We start from the raw sequence: 20,328 nt of genomic DNA, 5'->3' as shown, positions 1-20,328 counted from the left end.
ATCTAAGCTGAAAGTGTTTTCTAAAGTATTTGTTCTTTTGAGAGCTGACAGATGGCAATGCCTTAAAAGCCTTTTTAATACTAGTAACACACTGAATGATCCTAACCAAATTCCAAATGGCATCACTTGACTAGGCTTGGAAGCTTGGATGCTCAAGAAAGTACATGCCAGTTGCCTGTCAGTTACATTCTGAAATAGGAGGCAAAGATGTGAATGGAAAAAGCACTCCAGATACAGTGATGACATGGAGGAAAGTACAGTGATAGGAGGGAACAAGGATTGCTTGGGTGACATGACATAGACCAGTATAGGGCTTCCCTGGTGGCACAGTGGTTAAGAATCCGCCTGCCAGTGCAGGGGACATGGGTTCGAGCCCACAGGACACGGAGCGACTAAGCCTGTGCACCACAACTACTGGGCCTGTGCTCTAGAGCCCGTGAGCCTTAACTACTGAGCCCACGCGCCACAACTACTGAAGCCCATGTGCCTAGAGCCCGTGCTCCGCAACAAGAGAAGCCACTGCAATGAGAAGCCCGTGCACCACAATGAAGACTATCCCCTGCTTGCCGCAACTAGAGGAAGCCTGCGTGCAGCAATGAAGACCCAACGCAGCCAAAAATAAATAAATAAATAAATAAAAAAGAAATAGACCAGTATAAATAAAACAGTTCTAAACAAGAGATAAGGTGGGATGTATGGATTGGGCTCATGAATTCCTACTCAAAGACCTTAAATTCCATGTGATCTAGCTAGCTATTGCTGCATAACAACCACCATAAAACTCAGTAGCTTAAAACAACAAGCATTTATTATTGTCCATGATAATAATTGTGCCGAGAAGTGCTTTTTGTCTTGGCTGGGCTCACTCATAGTGGGTTGGGTTAGGCAGCTCTGCTGATCTTGGCTGATCCCTCTCACATGTTTGGTAATTGGCTGGCTAACAGCTTGTATAGGAAAGAGTTAACACTGTAGGCCTGATGTTGCTCTTTAGAAGGACCTGCTCTCATAGCTGTCCCCTTGGCTGGGAACTTGGTTTTTGAAAAGTTCCCTGTGTTATTAACTGCATTAGTTTTCTATTGCAGATGTAACAAATCACCAAAACTGTAGTGGCTTAAAACAACACACATTTATTATCTTACAGTTCTGGAGATCAGAAGTCTAAAATAGGTCAGCAGGACTGTGTTCTTTCTGGAGTCTTTAGAGAATAATCCATTTCTTGCCTTTTCAAGCTTCAAAAGCCATCTGCATTCCTTGGCTCATGACCGCTTCTCCTCCATTTTCAAAGCAGCCTTGAATCTCTTTCTCTCTCTCTCTCACCTTTGCTTCTGTCATCACCTTTTTCTTTGACTCTGATCCTAGATAATCCAGGAAAATCTTCCTATCTCAAGATCCTTAACTTTATCACATCTGCAATGTCCCTTTTGCCATGTGTGGTACCAGAATAACAGGTTCTGGGCGTTAGGATATAAACATATTCAGGTGCTTTAGGTTCATTAACTGATGATGGAACATATGATGGGTTAACAAGCAGGAAATCCTAGAGATACAGTTAGAAAGCTATGGGCAATTGTTCAGGACACAATAATCAGTGATTGGAGTACCAGACAGAAAAACAAGTTATCTATTTGTAACTGATAAAAGACTATGTTAACCAAGACCAGTTTGGTAGAGCTTGTGGTATTTGAAAGAGGGAGTCTTACACAGAAGAGGGGGTTCCAAGGAGAGGAAATGGCATGCACAAATCCCTGGGGTTGGGATGAATGTGGTCCTCTCTAAGTGCAGTCAAAGTCCAGTGTGACTGAAGTGTAGAGAAGGAGGGTGAACCTAATGTGGCAAGGAAGGTAAACAGATGTCAGTCCACACAGCAGTATTTTTCTGGCCACAATAAGGAGTCTAGATTTCATTCTAAGCATAACTAGAAGTCATTGAAAGGTTTTACGTTTTCAAAATGGTAACTCTAGTGTTGAGAGGCAAGGGTGGAAGTGAGAAAACTAGAGCCTTGCTACTCATTGTGGTCCACAGACCAGCAGCACAAATTGACTTAGGAGCTTGTTGGGAATGCAGAATATTGGCCCCTCCCCAAACCTGGAATCAGAATCTGCATCCTAACAATATCCCAAGTGATTCACTTGCACGTTAAAGTTTGAGTAGAGCTAAGTTGGAAGACCACAGTAGGTAGCTTGGACTAACATAGTGGCTGGGAGATGGAAAAGTAGAGGGGATGTCTTAAAGATAGTCATAGGCATGCAGAATTTGCATTAGAATTAACAGTTGGAATAAGGAGAACAATGTTCGAAACACAGAGAACCATTAGTTAGATGCAGACATGGAACGTTAGTCTTCTGTATCAGAGATGTTTTCAGGAAGAAGTCCAGTACCCTGGAGAGCTCCCATAAACCAACGGTTTTATAAAGACGAAAGTCGAAGGGTCTATAGAGAGAGCCTTTTAGACTCAAAACCTTGAAGTCATCCTTGACTGTATTTTCTTGGTGAAGCTCTGATGGTAACTGGATTAAGCTCTCTGATTCCTGGGAATCAGCTTCAATACCCAAAGAACTTTCTGTTCCACATGATAGAACAGCCCTGGTGTCTGCTCTGTCTTGCATATTCCAGTGAAATTATAATCCTGAAGGAGGCCAAAAGGCTGAGATGAGGTGGAGGTGAGAGGGAAGCACCTTTTTCGATATCATTTCCCCTCAAGGACCCCCTCTCTCCTGGAACAGGAGCTGGAGTTTGTCCTAGGTTCAGGGATTTAACCCCAAAATAGAAACCATTAGAGCACTAAGTGTAGTGATAACTCTGAAAATGGAAAAGGGCCAAATCTGTGGGAGACTATGAAGGAAAAAATTTGCAGAACTTGGTGAAGGGTAGGGAGAAGGTGAGTGTAAAGTACCAGAACCCTTGACTACTGCCAGGGTCCTCCTATTGCTCTCATCTGGACGGCTTAGAATTGTGTGTAGCAAATATAGAAAATTCCATTAAGATCCCACTGATCCAATGAGAAACAAACCATGTTACTTCCACTAAAATGATTAAAATGAAAGACAAGTATAAGTGAGGATGTGGAACAACTGTAACTTCATACATTGTTGGCAGGAATATAAAATTGTACAACCATGATGTGAAAAGGTCTGACAGTTTCTTCTGAAGTTAAACAGACGCTTACTGTGTGACCCAGCAATTGCACTCCTAGGTAAAAATACTTCCTCAAAAAGACTTTTACAGAAATCTTTACAGCAGCTTTATTCATAATAGCCAAAAACAAGAAACAACTCAAATGTCCTTCGACAAGAGAAGAGATACACAAATTATGGTCTATTTGCATAATGGAATATTACTCAGCAATAAAAAATAACAAAAGTTTGATATGCACAAAAACCAGGATAAATCTCAAAACATTATGGATAAACAAATCGTGGTATGTTTATATAGTGAAATATTAGTCAGCAATTTAAAAATAATGAGCTATGGATACATGCAACAGCAAGGGTAAATCTCAAAAACAAGAAAGACACACAAAAAAGGTAGATCAAAAAAGGACACACTGCATGATTCCATTTATATGAAATTCTAGAAAAAGAAAAAGCTGCTGCCTACTGGGTGGGGCAGAGATTAAAGGGGACAGAAGACAACTTTCTGGGGTGACAGAAATGTTCTACACCTTATTTGGGGGGTTAGTTAGGCATATACAGTTGAAAGAATTCATCCAATTGTACACTTAAGATCTCAGAGTATTCTTGTATATAAATTTTACCTCAATAAAAATAAAATTTTAATTAACAACAAAACTCCCATTGGCCTTTGCCTCAGTCCAAGGGCACATATACCTATATCTGCTGGGTTGTTTCACCCAAGAAAAATCTGTGAGGGATACTCAACAATCTTTTTGGTCTGGAAAGAATGTGGCAGAGGTGTTGGCACTTTGCCCAAATGGTTGATGCAAAGCTCAAGGCAGCTGAGCTTAGCAAAATCTTTCATGCAGGCTTTGAACAATGTGTGACCGTGAAATTGTAACATCCCCACTGGAGCCTGTGTGTCATTAGAAATCTCATCCTAGCAGCTCCTTCTAAGCCACAAGAGCCTGATGAATTGCTCAGCTGTTCTTTCAGGCAGTTCCGATTTCAACGGCAACTGGGGGAAGCAAAAACCCCCAGGTTTTCAGTGTTACAGAAACTCAGTCCAGTGTAAAGGACCCTGAAAGAGGAGCTAACCAATAAGACGACAGAATAATGAAGCCACATGCTCCCAGATCTGCTTCTTTTTCCCATCACCAATTTAGTCCCAATTCTAGTTGAGCTTTGGAACAATTCCTACCCAAAGTGGATTAATTCAACCAACATGTTGTGAGTGTTTGCTGTGAACCAGGTGTTGTGCCATGTACTTGGAATGCAGGTAAAAGACAAATCTGATCCTTTAGAAACTCAGAATGGATACTTGTATGGGTATAACTGAATCACTTTGCTGTCCACCTGTAACTAACACATCATTGTTAATCAACTAGACTCCAATATAAAATAAAAAATTTTTTTTAATTAAAAAAAAGAAACTCAGTCTGATACAATTAGCTGCTGTCACATCCATCATCTAATTTGATCCTTACAACCTCTTTGAAAGGTTAAGTAAAACAGGAAAAGTTACAACCCCCATTTCACAAATGAGAAAATTGAGACTCAAGAGAAATTAAATGATTTGCCCAAAGCTACATAGCAAGTAGTAAAGTTGAGATTTGAATTCAGGTGTTCTTATGCTGGGTCCCATGTTCTTTCCAATGCATTATGAAGATGTATATAAAACAGGTATATGTCCTTTCTCTACTATAAGTGTACTGAAGTCTTGGGTCTGAAAAATGGTGGGACTCATAAGCACAGGACTGGTGGGGAGGGAAAGGAATTGGGACCAGGCTGTACTTAGTCCTCAAGGAGGCATCCAGGATATTACTTATACACTGTCTGAATGGACACTGAGGGAGAAGGCTTGGCCCAGAACGGTGATCCTTACGCACAGTGATGTGATCTGATGGATGGATGCTGGATGTTTAAACAGGTGAGTTAGCTGGAAGTCAGGTTAATTAATTCCATCCATTGTCCATCCACAATGTTATTCATAAGTCCCTAATCTACGGGTTAGAGTCACAAGAGTCCCAACAAGACAGGGAGAGCATCAGAGTTCCAGCCAATTAGGAGGCGGCTCAGAGCAGCTTTCCACATCTCTGTCCAAGTTCTTGGTCAAAAGCAACAGATTCAGACACTAGCTCCCTTAAGCAAAAAATAATTTATTAAAAATACAGGTGGTTCACAAATCTATGGAAAACTTGAATATTCAGCCCTCAGAAGGGACAGGAATTAGGGCAACTCTGAGAATTCAGGTAGCAAGGACAAAGGGAAAAATCTCTCTCAGTGTCAACTTCAGCAGTTTTCTATCCTTTCCTCTTTTCAACCAAAATTCAGTTTCCAAGGGGAGAGAGAGCCTGATGGCTTAGCATGGGCCACTCACCTTCACTTTGGCAGGTGATGGACAGAGTACCTTGAATAATAGTCCCCAGAAAACTGCATGTACTTAGTTAAGAGTTGGTTCCTCAAAGGAAAATCAGAATGCTGTTAATGCTGTTTCCAGAAGCAGCAATATGGGTGCTGAGCATACAAAAAAACTTGGGTGGCCACTACTGGATTCACAGGAAACTGAAGGGTTAGACAGGGAAACCAATAAGGAGACAGGGTCAGAGAATGTAACAGCAAGAAGAGCTCCTTGAAGCCCAGAACTCACCGCTATGCACCAATTCCACGTAAATAGCAGCAAATATCTTTCTAGCCCCCACTGGTTTCTAAGCTAAGGTTCATGAGATATTTATTGCCTTACTCAAAACAAGCTCAGGAATTGGAAGAATTTGAGAGTGCAAACAGAATGATAATAACATTAGCCATAACATCTTGGACAAGCTGAGAAAAGCAGGAGCTGGCCAGAAGGAATCAAGCGTAGTGTTAAGCTCATTCTATTTTGCAGAAGGTAGACAACAAGAATTAAATTACTTGGATTTAAATAATTATGCTGCTTATGATACAAAAGAACATGATGAAATGACTTTGAAGAACATAGAAAGTAAAAACAGCTGAAAATATTTCAGATACAATTTCATCAGAGAAAAAGAGTCTATTGATTTGAACCTTGTACCATGCTGTATCATTTAGAATGTTTTAGGCTGTAAGCCATAATAAACCTTCACTTACTCTGACTTAAACACCGAAGAAAGTTAATATCACTCAAAACAAGATAACAGAGCTAGGGCAGGCTCCAGGAACAGTAAAATTACTGATTCAATGACACCATTATGGCTTAGACCAGCGTTCTCAAAACTTTTGGTCTCAGGATTCCTTTACGCTGTTTATGTGGGTTATATTTATTAATATTTGCTGTAGTAAAAACTAAAACTGAGGAATATTCAATGTTGTTTTGGTTGAAGTATATGGGAGAAAATTGGTCTTATACAGATACATAGTTACAAAAGGGAGAAGTATTTTAATAGCCTTTTCATATAATTGTTGATATTCTTCTTTGATAGTATACTCAAAATCAAGATCAGTTTCCTGAAGGTTAGTTATAATGTGGGTCTGAAACCATATCAATAACTTTTTATATTCTGTCAAACGGTATTAATACCTATTGGTCTGTATCTTGCACCTTGAATGGATCTTCAGCCCATGCATAATTTTGTAAAGTCATTGGTCATTTGAAAAATATTAGTCCACTGCGTTATGCAGGTCTTCCAAATATTGACACATTTCATTATAACATATCAAAATAATCCAATTAACTAATACCACCACTGATCTTAGAAGAGTCTTTACATTGGGAAACCATCAGTAAATATTGGGAAGCTGTGCACATGCAAATTTTCCAAAATTCTAATTTTGCTCAACAGCTTGACCTTATCACTGATAACAAATACTGCCCATTGTTTACCCTGAAGTGGCTCACTTTGTCCACGTTCCAGATAACGTCTGCCAAATACTCAAGCATAAGTAACCACAGTTTATCAGTCATTCTCTCAAGTAAAAGAGGAGCTGAAATAACTCACAGCCCAAACAATCACACAAGTGCTTTCCCTCGAGATGACCATCATACTTTAATATGCAGAGAAGGGGTTTATGAATACTTGTCAGTTTTTTCATACAGAGATCAAAAAGATGTATACTCAAGGATCAAATTTTCATAGAATTAAATTTTTTTTTACTTCATCAAGGACACTAAGTGAAACTAGTTCCTTTTTTTTTCCCCCTGCAAGTTCATGGTGGAATGCAAGAATACATCGATACCACCATAGAGTGTACAGTATGTGCCACTGACCTGATTCGTGCTAAAGCACCAGCAGTTTTACCCATCAATGCTTTTGCATCATCCTTGCAAATGTCAGCTAAAATGAAAAGAGCAAATAATGTCTTAGTGTAATTATGAAGATGGTTTTGGTCTCAAGGAACTCCTGAAAGGGTTCTAGGGACTGTACTATGAGAACAACAGGCTTAGGTTTAGCAGGATCTAGGGCACATAGTGGGATCACTTTACCCTGAATCACGTGGGAGAGAAATAGATACCTAAACAAAAGTAGGATTCTGTTAGAAAGAAAGAAGGAATAATACTGATAGGCAACCAACAGTGTTCCCTATACATGGCCACAATATATGGAAATCATAGCACAGTTGGTTAGCTGCTGTGGAATTAAACCAATAGATGTAAACACCTTCCAAGTGTTGCTAGGACAACTACACGTATACATGGAGAAGTATGAAGTTGGACCACTACCTCAGACCATATACAAAATTTAACTCAAAATAGATCAAAGACCTAAATATAAGAACTAAAATTATAAAACTCTTAGAAGAAAACATAGAGGTAAATTTTCATGACTTTAGACTTGGCAATGATTTCTTAGATATGACACCAAAAACACAAGCAACAAAGGAAAATAGATAAATTGGACTTCATCATAATTAAAAACTTTTGTGCCTCAAAGGACACCATTAAATATACGACAAGACAATCAACAGAATGGGAGAAATATATGCAAATCATATATCTAGTAAGTGTTATTATCCAGATATATAAAAAACTCTTACAACTCAACAACAAAAAGACAAACAATTCAATGGAAAAAAAAATGGGCAAAAAATTTCAATAGGCAGATATACAAATGGCTGACAAGCACATGGAAAGTTAACCAACATCATTAGTCACTGGGAAAATACAAATTCAAACTAAAATGAGATACTACTTCACACCCTGAAGGATGGCTATAATCAAAAAGTTGGAAGATAATAAGTATTAGTGAGGATATAGAACCCTCCCACATTGCTGGTGGGAGTGTAAAATAGTTCACCTGCTGTGGAAAACAGTTTGGCAGTTCCTCAAAAAGTTAAACATAGAATTACCATATGATCCAGAAATTCTACTCCCAATCATATACCCCAAAGAATTGAAAAGAGGTGTTCAAAAAAAACTTGTACACAAATGTTCATAACAACACTATTCACAATTGCCAAAAGGTGGAGAAAACTCAAATGTCCATCAACAAATGCATGGATAAACAAAATATGGTATATCCATACAATGGAATAGTATTCAGTCATAAAAAGGAATGAAGCTCTGAAACATATTACAACATAGATGAACCTTGAAAACATGTTAAGGGAAAGAAGCCAGACAGAAAAGGACACATATTGCATGATTCCATTCATATGAAATGTTCAGAACAGGCAAATCCATAGAAACAGAAAGCAGAGGAGTGATTGCCAGGGGCTGGGGGAGGGGGAAATGGAGGGTGACTGCTTAATAAGGATGGGATTTCCTTTGGGGGTGATAAAAACATTCTGGAACTAGATAATAATGATGATTGCACAACATTGTGAATGTACTAAACGCCACTGAACTGTACACTTTAAAATGGTGAATTTCATGTTATATGATTTTTTTTACCACAATTTAAAGAAAGAAAAAAACCTTCCTAAGTTTGCACAATAACAAATGAGTCCCAGAGATGGTCTAGCAAATGAACTAGCACAGTGCTGGAAGTCTAGTCCTCGCACTATTTTAGAAAGTAACCAAAATCCCAAAGATGCCACCAGAAGTCTACTAGAGTTCATCAAGGAATTTGGTAAAATTGCAGGATACAAAATTAATATACAGAAATCTGTTGCATTTCTATACACTTAACAACGAAGTATCAGAAAGAGAAATTAAGGAAATAGAAAGTAACCATCACACAATGCACTAAGTTCAATCCCTCCCAGGAAAGCAATACACTGACAGAGCCACAAGGATTCTAATAAACTTGGCTGAGAAATCTGTGAGACTGACTGACACAGCTGTCTTCCTGGCAATACACAAATGTATTGACTGAAAAAACAAGCAAGTATACCACCCTGGGAAAGGAGACAGAGCAAATCAAAGCACATCTCGCTATAGTTGTCACAGTTAAAACACACCTTGAAAATATTCTCATTTTAGATACTTTAAAAAATGGAAGTTGCAGAAAAGTTATGACCTGCTTAAGGGAACACAGCTGATTAGTGGAAGAACCTGGCCCAAGAGAACTAATGTCCTGCATCTTTCTACCACCTGACCTTCACAGTTGGGGCAATTCTGTAAATATCTTTCAGAATAGTTGTGATCTGAATGTTTGTTAAGCCAGGGATGATTGTATTTCCCCTGCATGTCCCCTCAAACCCATGTACAAAGAGAAACCTGCTATCTACACTTTTCATATAGCTCCTATCTTTGTGCTCTAAATCTTGGTTTGTGTCACAACCAAGTTAGATTGCTGGCTTACCTGGGACTACTCGCCCCATCACACTTTATCCAGAAACCAGTCACCAAACCAGCCAATTCTCACTTTGGAACATCTGATGAACATAGGTGCTCCTCTGTTCCCATCATGATTCCCTAACCTTCCACGTGGACTATTTCGTACGCCTCCCAAGTACCCAGTGTTACCTCTGGCTGCATCTGACATTGACTCCAGAGGCACGTGAGCCTTAGATGGGAATGGAGATGGTTGCAAACGCTATTACGCTTACTCTTGCTTCAGAGGGGATAGAATCTGGGCCTGGTTCCAGATTTATAGTGACCATGAAAATAAACTGTAAATCAGTTTAAAAGACTCTGACCTCAAAAAGACAACGGAGACGAAGTCTTTTTTTTTTTTAGAACTGAGTCATCTCTTTTTCTTTTTAAGATTTATTTATTTATATTTGGCTGTGTTGGGTCTCTGTTACTGTGCTGGCTTTCTCTAGTTGTGGCGAGTGGGGGCTTCTCATTGTGGTGGCTTCTCTTGTCGCGGAGCACGGGCTCTAGGCACGTGGGCTTCAGTAGTTGTGGAATGCGGGCTCAGTAGTTGTGGCACACGGGCTTAGTTGCTCCGCGGCATGTGGGATCTTCCCGGACCAGGGCTCAAACCCGTGTCCCCTGCACTGGCAGGCAGATTCTTAACCACTGCGCCACCAGGGAAGTCCCTGTGACAAAGTCTTGATACTTTTTTCCTTCAGATGCACAGAGAATAATTTTGACTTCATGTTACAAACAACACTGCATTCTCTGGTTTCCTTGGCAACCTGCAGTTCCTCCCTCGGTGACAATCAAAGACTAAAGGCTCCCATTTCCTTCTAGCTCTAAAAATTCTCATTCTATGAGTAGCTGTAGGTTTAGAGAGCCTACTAAAGGGAGACTGGTGCCAAAGTCTTAAACTTAACTATTGAACTATTAAACTGCTAAACTTAAACTACTAAAACAGAAGCAGGGACAAAGATGGCTGCTTCTTTGACCGGTGGAGATAATCTGGTGGAATTCAGGGAAAAGACGGGCCATGTTCCTCCACAGGCCGAATAGGATAACAACAGCAATCTTAAATTAACAGAACTTCAAATTATACCCCACTCATTCTGTTAACTAAGGCAGAGTAATGAGTACGTATTGTTGAAAGCTTTCTTTCTAAAATGGCTACAAACCATGAATTTCAGGAATTAAATTGTCATGTTTCAGAGAAAACGCCCTTATCTAGAACCATTCTCTGCTAATGCATGTTGAGCTATTACTGTATTGTACCATTAGGGGCACCAGCTCAAAGCACAGACATTCAGACTAGAGGGCAGAGGTTCACATTCGATCTGATCCAGTCCCATCTGGAGAGACAGGGAGAGAAGTAGGAAAAATGTCAAAGGGGGCCCTGAAGCTCCCAGCATCTACAGCGTCACAGACCATCTTTCTTACGGGAACGAAGAGCATAGTAGATTGTGACCAGCGTTCTTGAGCGAGAAAATCTAAGTGTGCTGTTCCCTTGTCTATTAGATATATGTGGTTTGTCCCAAGGGAATACGAACGACATCCACCAATCCCTTGCTTAGGACCTCTTTTGTTTACTGTTCCTGTTAGTTTCTCTTTTGATCCAAATGTCTCCCTACAGAGTTTGGGAGAAACTTGTGCATGTATATCACCAAAAAGCCAGTGTCAGAGGATCTCACCACCAGTCCTGAGGGAGTAACAAAGTCCCTGAGGGAGTCAGGACGTCTTCCTCTTCTGCCAGAAGCCAAGGCTCGCCTACATGTTGCATTCTCCAAGTCCTCCCGGGCCTAAGAACAGCAAGTCCCCAAGTTCTGGACTGGAGAAGTGGCAGAGAGCGAACCAAAGGCCACCTCTGCTGCCGATGAAGGCTAGGTTAGGGAGCACAGCTCAGGGCCTGCTAACCCCCGTCCAAGGTCAGCCTCCACCCAGGGGAAGGTGGAATCCGCAAACGCTCTTCCAGGTGGCAGCGTCTTGCCAGTGCAGAAGGAAAATGAAGACCAGGAACAAATTCCATCCATGCATGCTTAGGAGCTGGGGGAGATCGCTCCCCGCAATAAACAAACACAGACCAACGACTGTCACCTACTAGCCAAGGACTCACCCACCTCAGGCCGCAGAGGAAGGGGTGGGCTAAGAGGCCAGCTGAATTGAGGGAAGTCCTCGCAGCACCGTCTAGCTCAGAGAGCGGAGGCAGCCCCCATGTTTGTCGAACCCTAAAACAAGTGAATATTCACAACGGTTAGGAAACCTTATTAAATCTTGCCACTTTAGAAAATAGGAATATTTCAAATAGTGGTCCCCTGCCTGCCAAGCTTTGGGCTTTCGAGGCTGTTCACTTCAAGATGTGCTTTTCCGATGCCCTGAGCTGAAGGTCTGGAAGTGGGACCTACACACAGCAAGTGGCTCCCGTACCTTTGTGCGCCTGGGGACGGGGTGCCTGCCCCCTCCCCTGTCACCAGTGTCTGTGAGATCCTTGAGCCACTGACATTCTATTAAACAGCACTTGGATGTGCCATGGACATTGGTCATCTGCCCAGAGTCCCGATGCTCTGTTCCCATTCCAGCTCCCTCAGGGAGAGGACCTGGCCCTGAACCTCTGCGAAGTTGGCTGGAGGCTCTCCCCTCAGCCTGCTTCCTGCCAGCTCTTTTCCTGCCTGGATTTCACCTCCCCCGTATGGTCCGGATGCCCCTTGGAGACCCACGCAAGCCTGAGAAGTACTATGCTGCACTTGTGCCCGTCCTCCGCCCCTCCCCACCACCCCTGCTTCTTGGATCAAATACTGACACCAGACTTCTCGCCTTGAGTGTTGCTGGCACTTCACCCACAGTGGCAAAGAGAGCTGGCAGGAAACGGTCCCCTCCAGCTGGCATTGGTCTGGCCTGGCACAGTGAGAATCTCTGTAAGAACCTCTTGCCCCCGTCCCCCGTGTCCTCTGCACCCCTCTGCCTTAGCACTTCTTAGCATATGCCCCTTTTATACCTTTCCTTCATCTTTCTCTGACTCACTTCTTTCCTTTGTTCTGCCTCCCGGTCTACGTTCCTTCCTCTCCTCTCTCTCTCTAGGTGTTTGGGGGTTTTTTTCTGCCCTTCCCCTCCCTTCTTCCAGCTTCTTACCGTCTCCCACACATAACTGTAATCTGGTTGCCAGGCTTTGTACAGCAGCCTCCTAGAAATCCCTCTGTGGTGGCAGTGTCCACCTCCAATTCTTCCTCCACTTTCAGTAGAGTGACCGCTTTATGTCACTCCCCAATTCAACACCCTGTACGGCCTTCTCAGTGCCCACACAACTGAGTCCAAACTCCGTCACCTGCCTGCCTTTCTCTCATCCACTCAATTGTCTATTGGTTCACCCAACAAGTCTACTTAGTTACTGAGCACCTACCATGAGCAGATACTGTACCAGGAGCTAGAGAAGAAGTAATACAGAATAAATCAAAGAATATTTACAAATGAAACAGTATCTGAGATGTGCTTCAAAATAACCCAAGGAGTGGAGGAGGGGGGGTTGGTAAAGCAGAAGAGGTACAGAGAACACGATTGATCATGAGTTGATAATTATGGAAGCTGGGTGCTGGGTTTAGGGGTTCATTACGTTATTCTCTCTACTTCAGTGTATGTTTGAAATTTTTCTGTTCAAAATGTACTGGGCGAAGAGACCTGAGAAGTCCCCTCGCCTCCCCACTCTCCACGGCTCCGTGCTGCAGCTACAGGAACGTGCAGCCCCTTGGAGTCCAATACTGAACCTCCAAGCATTCCCGAGTTCCTTCCACTCAGAACCCTCTTTTCTCCAGTCTTCCCTCCTTGTCCTAGTTGACTCCCACTCAACCTCTCAGCCCAGCTGAAACAAACAGCACTTTCTCCGGGAAGCTTTTCCTGACACCTCTATACCAAGCAGGGCCCTGCTCGGGGGCCCCATGGCACCTTACCATAACACTGTTACAATTTGTTGTAATTGCTGGTTGTTAATCATCCGCCTTTCCCTCTAGGCTACAAGCTCTGTGCACAGGGAGTGTTTCTGTCTCTCTCCCTGTTTTACCCCGGGAAGCCCAGCACACACTGAACTCTCAGTAAATATTCACTGAATAAGTGAATAAAAAGAACTCTGTCGTCTCTAACAGATCGGCTGGCACAAACCTGGCCTCGTGCAGGGTCTGATGGGGGATGGGTGAGGAAGGGGAGGAGCTATTGTGGCACTGGCTGGGTGCCCGGGACATCCTGCCCATCTCCCCAGCCAAAGCCGGGCATGTGTGCCCTGAGCCGGCAGCTCTGGGACGGAGTCCACTTAGAACCGCGTCCTAGAAATTTTCTGGGCAGAATTCTGAAGCTCGCTTTGTAAAGTCCGAATTAATGACCTGGTGATATCTTTTACGGCTTTTTGGTGAAGTTCACCAAAGATCACTTTGAAGTGATCTAATTGCAGACGACCAAAGAGTCAAGAATGACATTTATTGAAAATTTCTTCTCAATAGCACACCACCAGCATCGTGTCATCCTTGAACAGAGAGCAAATAAGTATAGATTGTATGAAGTGACATGGTTTATTATTTCATAGAAGTGTCAAGTGTGGGATACTTGCTCCTGGCAATGACTTACATGGCTGGTTATACATCTGCTTCTCAGAGAGAGCACTTTCCTGAACACGCTGCCTAAGCAGCCTTCCCATCCAGTCTTGCTCTCTCCTGTTCAATTTTTTAATAGCATCTATCACTACCTACAATACTGTGTGGTTACTTATTGGTGGTCTGTCCCACCCTCCCCCTTAGAACGTAAGCAGCCTATAACCAAGAGTTCTGTTTGGTGTTAACCAATGCTGGGCACATGGCAGGTGTTTGATGAATGACTGAATGAATGAAAGCGGATTTATTACTGAGCAGGGCCCCTCTCCCCTCTGCAATAATAGAAGCAAACTTTTTAATACAGTCTTTTGCCTCTGCATTTACGCAAAACTTTATAAAAGTGTTCTTTCTGTAAAATATACAAAGGTAGTAAAATACTTTAATATCGTTAGATGAAATGAGTGAAAGAAAGATTCTTCTTATCCCATGAGCTTACTCTGCAACCGTAAGAATTTTTGAGTAACGTAGATAGCTTCAGATATATAATGTTGGCAGTGTAATCTCCTTTGATTTGTTCAGTGGAGTACTTGCATATCTAACCAAGGAATAGTTATAGTATATATAAAAGTGGAAGCATTTTTACTTACATGCCTCTGCGAATGCTTCCACAACAACATTTTTAATGGCTCCAGTTATTTTGCTGGATGGATATCCTTACTATTGAGCATTTAAGTCAATCATAATTTTTTATTATTTTAAACACTGTTGTTATAAGAATCTTTGTACTAATAGTTACATCTTTATGCTAAATAATTACTTCTGTGGAATAAATGCCTTATCAATAAGTTTTTTATATTGAAGTATATAATTATTATCAAGGCTTTTGATAGCTTTCGCAGGCACTCTATTTCCGTGTTCTTGATATGTGACACTGAGTAAATCCTGAGCTCTGTCCTGGAATTGGAGTCCTGCTGTGTGCTTCTCGCAGTGGGTGGGACCTTGCCCCTCATATGTAAGCCTTCCAGGTGTCTACTTCCTGTCTGCCTTTACCTGTCATGGCTAGAGGTAATGTAACACAGGTAGAACTGTCTGCCTGTCTGTCTGTCATGGCTCCCTTTCCAGATTACCTGCCCACTGCTCTGACCCCTGGGGCAGACCATTTTTCTGAACATACCCAGGGTCACCATTAGGCTGCCTTTCCCTACTGTCCTCTTTGTGTGGGAACACACACAATAGCCCCAAGTTGCGACAATTATTGTAGTGTCCTGGCTTTTATGGCATATTTCTGGTCATCTCTGCAATTTACATAATACTGCTTCCTTGGTCATGTACCCTGAAATGTAATTTTCAATTATAAAATTGTTCCTTTAATAAAACATTACCTTGTTTATAATGATCAACTGTGTGGTATGAGTTCTAGGATGCCTTGTGGAAAAACTGCATGGCAACTACAAACAACCCACTGAAAGACTAGCAACTCTAATTGTCCTAATCGCAAAAAGAATGATATTTAACCTGCTTTTTAAAAAAGTTTTTATTGTGGTAAAATAGATATAACATGAGGTTCACCATTTTGATCACTTTTAAATGTAAAAGTCAGCGGCATTAAGTACATTTACAATGTTGTGTAACCATGACCACTATCAATTCCCAAAACTCTTTCATCACTCCAAACAGAAACCCTATGAACATTAAGCAATAACTCCCCATTTCCCTCTCCCAGCCCTGATAACTTCTATTCTACTTTCTGTTTCTATGAATTTGTCTATTCTAAATACTTCATACAAGTGGAATCATACAATACTTGTCTTTTTGTGTCTGGCTTCTTTCACTTCGCATGTTTTCAAGGTTCATCCATGTTGTAGCATGTATCAGAATTATATTTTCATGGCCAAATAATATTCCATCATATGTATATGCCACAGTTCGTTTATCCATTCATCTGTTCATGTGCGCTTAGGCTGTTTCCACCCTTTAGCTATTGTGAATAATGCTGCTACTACTAAATGCCTAGCAACTCTAATAACCCTAATTACAAAAGAATGGTATTTAATCTGTTCTTGTGATTCACCTCTGTTACAAACGTTTCCAATTTCTTATAAATATATACATGGCAATTACTAGCAACATTCTCTTTGAATAATCAGTGCTTTAAACAGTATACCAAACCAGCCTAATTTTATTTTAACCTTAGTCCAGAATTTATTTGAGGAAGTTTACAAAATACAGAAGGATCAAAATAGGTTTTTTTAAAAAGAAGAGATTTAGAGAAAATCATGGATGGCATTGTAAAATGAAGTCATGGGTAACATACACAAAAATATAATATACCAGAAATTATTTCAAAGTAGGTAGGTCACAATTCCTAAGCTTCCTATTGACCAAAGAAAGAATCAGTCATGAATCATAGGGTCTATATGATAAGCAAGCAAACATTCACTAATAGGGTGCATTTAGGGGGAAATGTACTGATGTCTACAACTTAATTTAAAATTCGTTTAAAGGATGGACAGAGGGTTAGGTATATGCATGATATGTGAGAAAGCAAGTAAAGTAAAATGTGAATGGTAGAATCTCTGTGGGAGTATACAGTGATGTACTGTAAAAGTCTTTCAGCTTTCCTGGGTGCACGAAAGTTTTTGCCTTTTAAAAAATCTGAAAGAAATCAGAAACCTTAACCAAGACTCTTGCCCAAAATTATGACCACTCTATTTCTGCTTAGAAATGGGCCTAAGTAAAAAATAATCTAATAATAAAAATTCTTTTAAAAAGAGTCTTAAAAGGGACCTAGGTATCCTTGGGATTTTTATTACTAACCTATGATGGGCTTTAAAAGTGTTTATTAACAGTATCAATCATTTGGAAAAATTCAAATGAGATAAATCATAAAACATAAACATCAGCTGACATGCTCATAGCCAGGACATTACTACTGCAGTTTTAAGTAAAATCCACCAGGGGGCAGAGAAATGGAATCACAGAAAACTTGCACACTTCTAATTTAAGTGAGTAATGGAGAATATCTTATTACTTCTGTTACTAGAAAAGATTTGCAGGCTTTTAACATGAAATTCACTATACAGGACACAGAACTAAAGGTGCAATCTAAATCTGAAGCAAATATGCCTGAGGATATTTGCTTTTTTAAAAAATGGTGATTATTCTAATTTGCCATGCTCATTTGCACAATTTCTCTCTCTCTCAGAGGTTATCTTCTATTTATGTGTGAGAGAATGACTATGCAGTTATCCTTTCTCACTGCTCACATGACGAACCAAGCGCATCCATCACTCTCATTCATCTCACAGTGCTTTCAGCCTCCCTTCTTACGCCAGAACTCAGAAGCCACGGAGCTTCTAAGTTCTTTACCGCTGTTAGCAGATCTTTAAGTACTCCTCCTCTCAAATGCTTAACCTGCTGTGCTGAAGATTTCAAAGTAGCTATGTAAAGAGAAAAAGAAAAAATATTCCCTACATATAATTGCAAAGACGTTAATACGTAGACTAGACAATTTGAGTTATTCATAGAAATCAACATCCATTTTATACATAAGATGGAGCTCATGATTATTCCATTTGAGCAGGCCCTGATTTATCTCCAGTAATTTTCCAGAGGGATTCCTAATTGGTCTGCACCCTGATTTAAGACAATCCCTCTACATTTCCCTCCTCTGACACATGCTTTAAGATGGCAATGAGGACATCCCTGGTGGCGCAGTGGTTAAGAATCCGCCTGCCAATGAAGGGGACACGGGCTCGAGCCCTGGTCCACATGCCGTGGAGCAACTAAACCTGCGAGCCACAACTACTGAGCCCGCATGCCACAGCTACTGGAGCCCGCGCACCTAGAGCCCGTGCTCCGCAACAAAGAGAAGCCACCCGCAATGAGAAGCCAGCGCACCACAGCAAAGAGTAGCCCCTGCTCACTACAACTAGAGAAAAGCCCGCATGCAGCAACGAAGACCCAATGCAGCCAATAAATAAATAAATAAATAAATAAATAAATAAATAAATATATTAAAAAGCAAAAAAGATGGCAATGAAGCAATGATGCATTAAGAAAATGTCAACAGTTGCCTAAATTATTTTTTGTTTGGAAGGAAGAAGAGGATGAATAAGAAAATAAAAATCAAATTTATGGAGCCAGAATTCTGTTTAGCAAATAGAACGATCATCTTTTTGGATGATGGAAAATGACTCTCTGTTAGTACTTCTGCAGATGAATCATGCTACTGGGATGCTCAAGAGATTTTTGGCATAAAGGAGTCAGTGACACGGCCTGTGGAGTATTGAGGTATAAGATGAAAAACATCAACCAACTGCTCTCAAAAACTAACTGCACTGATAATACCAAAACTCCACTTTAACATTAAAATCCTAAAGTCTGTTTTATGTTTTGTTGAAAGTACATTGCATGGCAATTTTTTCTTTTTTTTAACCTGACAAATGCTATCCTATGGGAACAGAATGTGAGAACATTCTCACAATTTCAGGGCTTCGAGTTAGTCTCCGTTCAACTCGTCTAGCAAGTCTACTCATCCCTTTCCTAACTAGGCAGGAACCAGATATATTGGTGTTATTTAGAATCACACCCTGCTTCAAATGCTTATTCAGCTGCATTTCTAATATTTTGGACCTGCTACCGTCAGTCACATTTCAATACGTGTTTATGATCTGTAGTTTTAACTCTACCACTTCTTGGTCACAATTCAGGCGAAGCCTTTATGTTATGAAAAAAGAAATGCTGTGTCAGCTGAAAAATACACTCTAATTACAATAATAATATAACAGCAAAAGACAGTTTGTCTCACAATTAAAGAACTCAGAATCATCATGTTACAGCAAATTTTATTGAACAGCAAGAAAAGTCAGGGATTAGAATAGGCAGATTTCCTCAAAAACTTTTGATCCCAAAAAATAAAAAATTATCTTCCTATTTCTCTCAATTTCTTTCTCTTTCTTTTCCCTGTATCTTTTTTCCACAAATTTAAAACATTTCTTTTTTTTAAAAAAAGCCAATTTTAAACTTAGTTTTAATTAGGTTTTAGTCCATAAAACTGCTTTTAACATTGTACACTGTCTTCCCCTCCAGTTAATTGGATGATTTTATAAGCCATTCAGCTACTTGCAGTCAACATATACCATCAGGCAAAATATTGGCTTCCATTAAGTATCACAGGATATGATTCCTGTGAAAAAAATGTAGTAACTAAGGCATAATGAGGTAGCACAACTTGCCCAGCTGATGCATAAAATTCACATCTCCTAAACGGAGTGATAGGTAAAGATAGTTGACTAGATTCTAAGGCTAATGGGACTAGGCCCCTGGAGGGTCAGATAATCATGCACTATTATGATCACAGTTTCTAGTGAGCCAAACATCTGACACAAGTAAGCCATAAATCAAAAGATGGATCAGGGAAGAGAAGGATCTGTGTATATCCGTCCAACCCCACTGACAGAAAGACAGCTGAAAAACACAAGCCCTACTGAGGCCAATCAGTGGTGAAATTACACACTAAGTAGGGTTGACACGAACACACATGTACCTTGGAAATTTTAACTATGCCAAGTATGATGAAGTATCCTGATGACTGTATTGGACGAACCCACACATCATGTTACATTTGTCCCAAATGACACATCATTTGTTTATTAAAGACATCCTTCTCTTATTTGTACTTTAAATTCCGAGCCACTAAAGATAGTCCTCTTTAATGTTAACCAATTCATGTTCCCTGTTGACTTTCTGAAATTATAAGAAAGAAAAAAAGTTAAAATGTCAGCTAAATAAAACTAACACTTGGGTATTTGGGTACTACAAATCTACTTTGGGAATAAGAAGTGTACAAAATATAAATTTTCTCATACATCATACTTAAAGTTACAATCATATTTTAAAAATGCAAATTGTTATCATAAAAGACACCTGCTCCAAGTCCCTCACT

At 40.5% G+C, this 20,328-nt stretch overlaps 1 long non-coding RNA gene across 1 annotated transcript; it reads right to left on the bottom strand.

Moving 5' to 3' along the window:
• Window positions 1–1,419: 1,419 nt before the first annotated feature.
• LOC309647250 lies at window positions 1,420–12,783 on the bottom strand. Its single transcript, XR_014255892.1, has 2 exons — window positions 12,238–12,783; window positions 1,420–12,038 (listed from the first exon to the last, which is right to left on the bottom strand). It is a non-coding gene; the product is annotated as an uncharacterized lncRNA (long non-coding RNA).
• Between the last annotated feature and the right edge of the window lie 7,545 nt (window positions 12,784–20,328).

This window comes from Balaenoptera physalus, assembly GCF_965194825.1.
Source record: "Balaenoptera physalus genome assembly, chromosome: 17".
NCBI lineage: Eukaryota > Metazoa > Chordata > Mammalia > Artiodactyla > Balaenopteridae > Balaenoptera > Balaenoptera physalus.
This window is presented reverse-complemented; position numbering and strand designations above follow the sequence as displayed.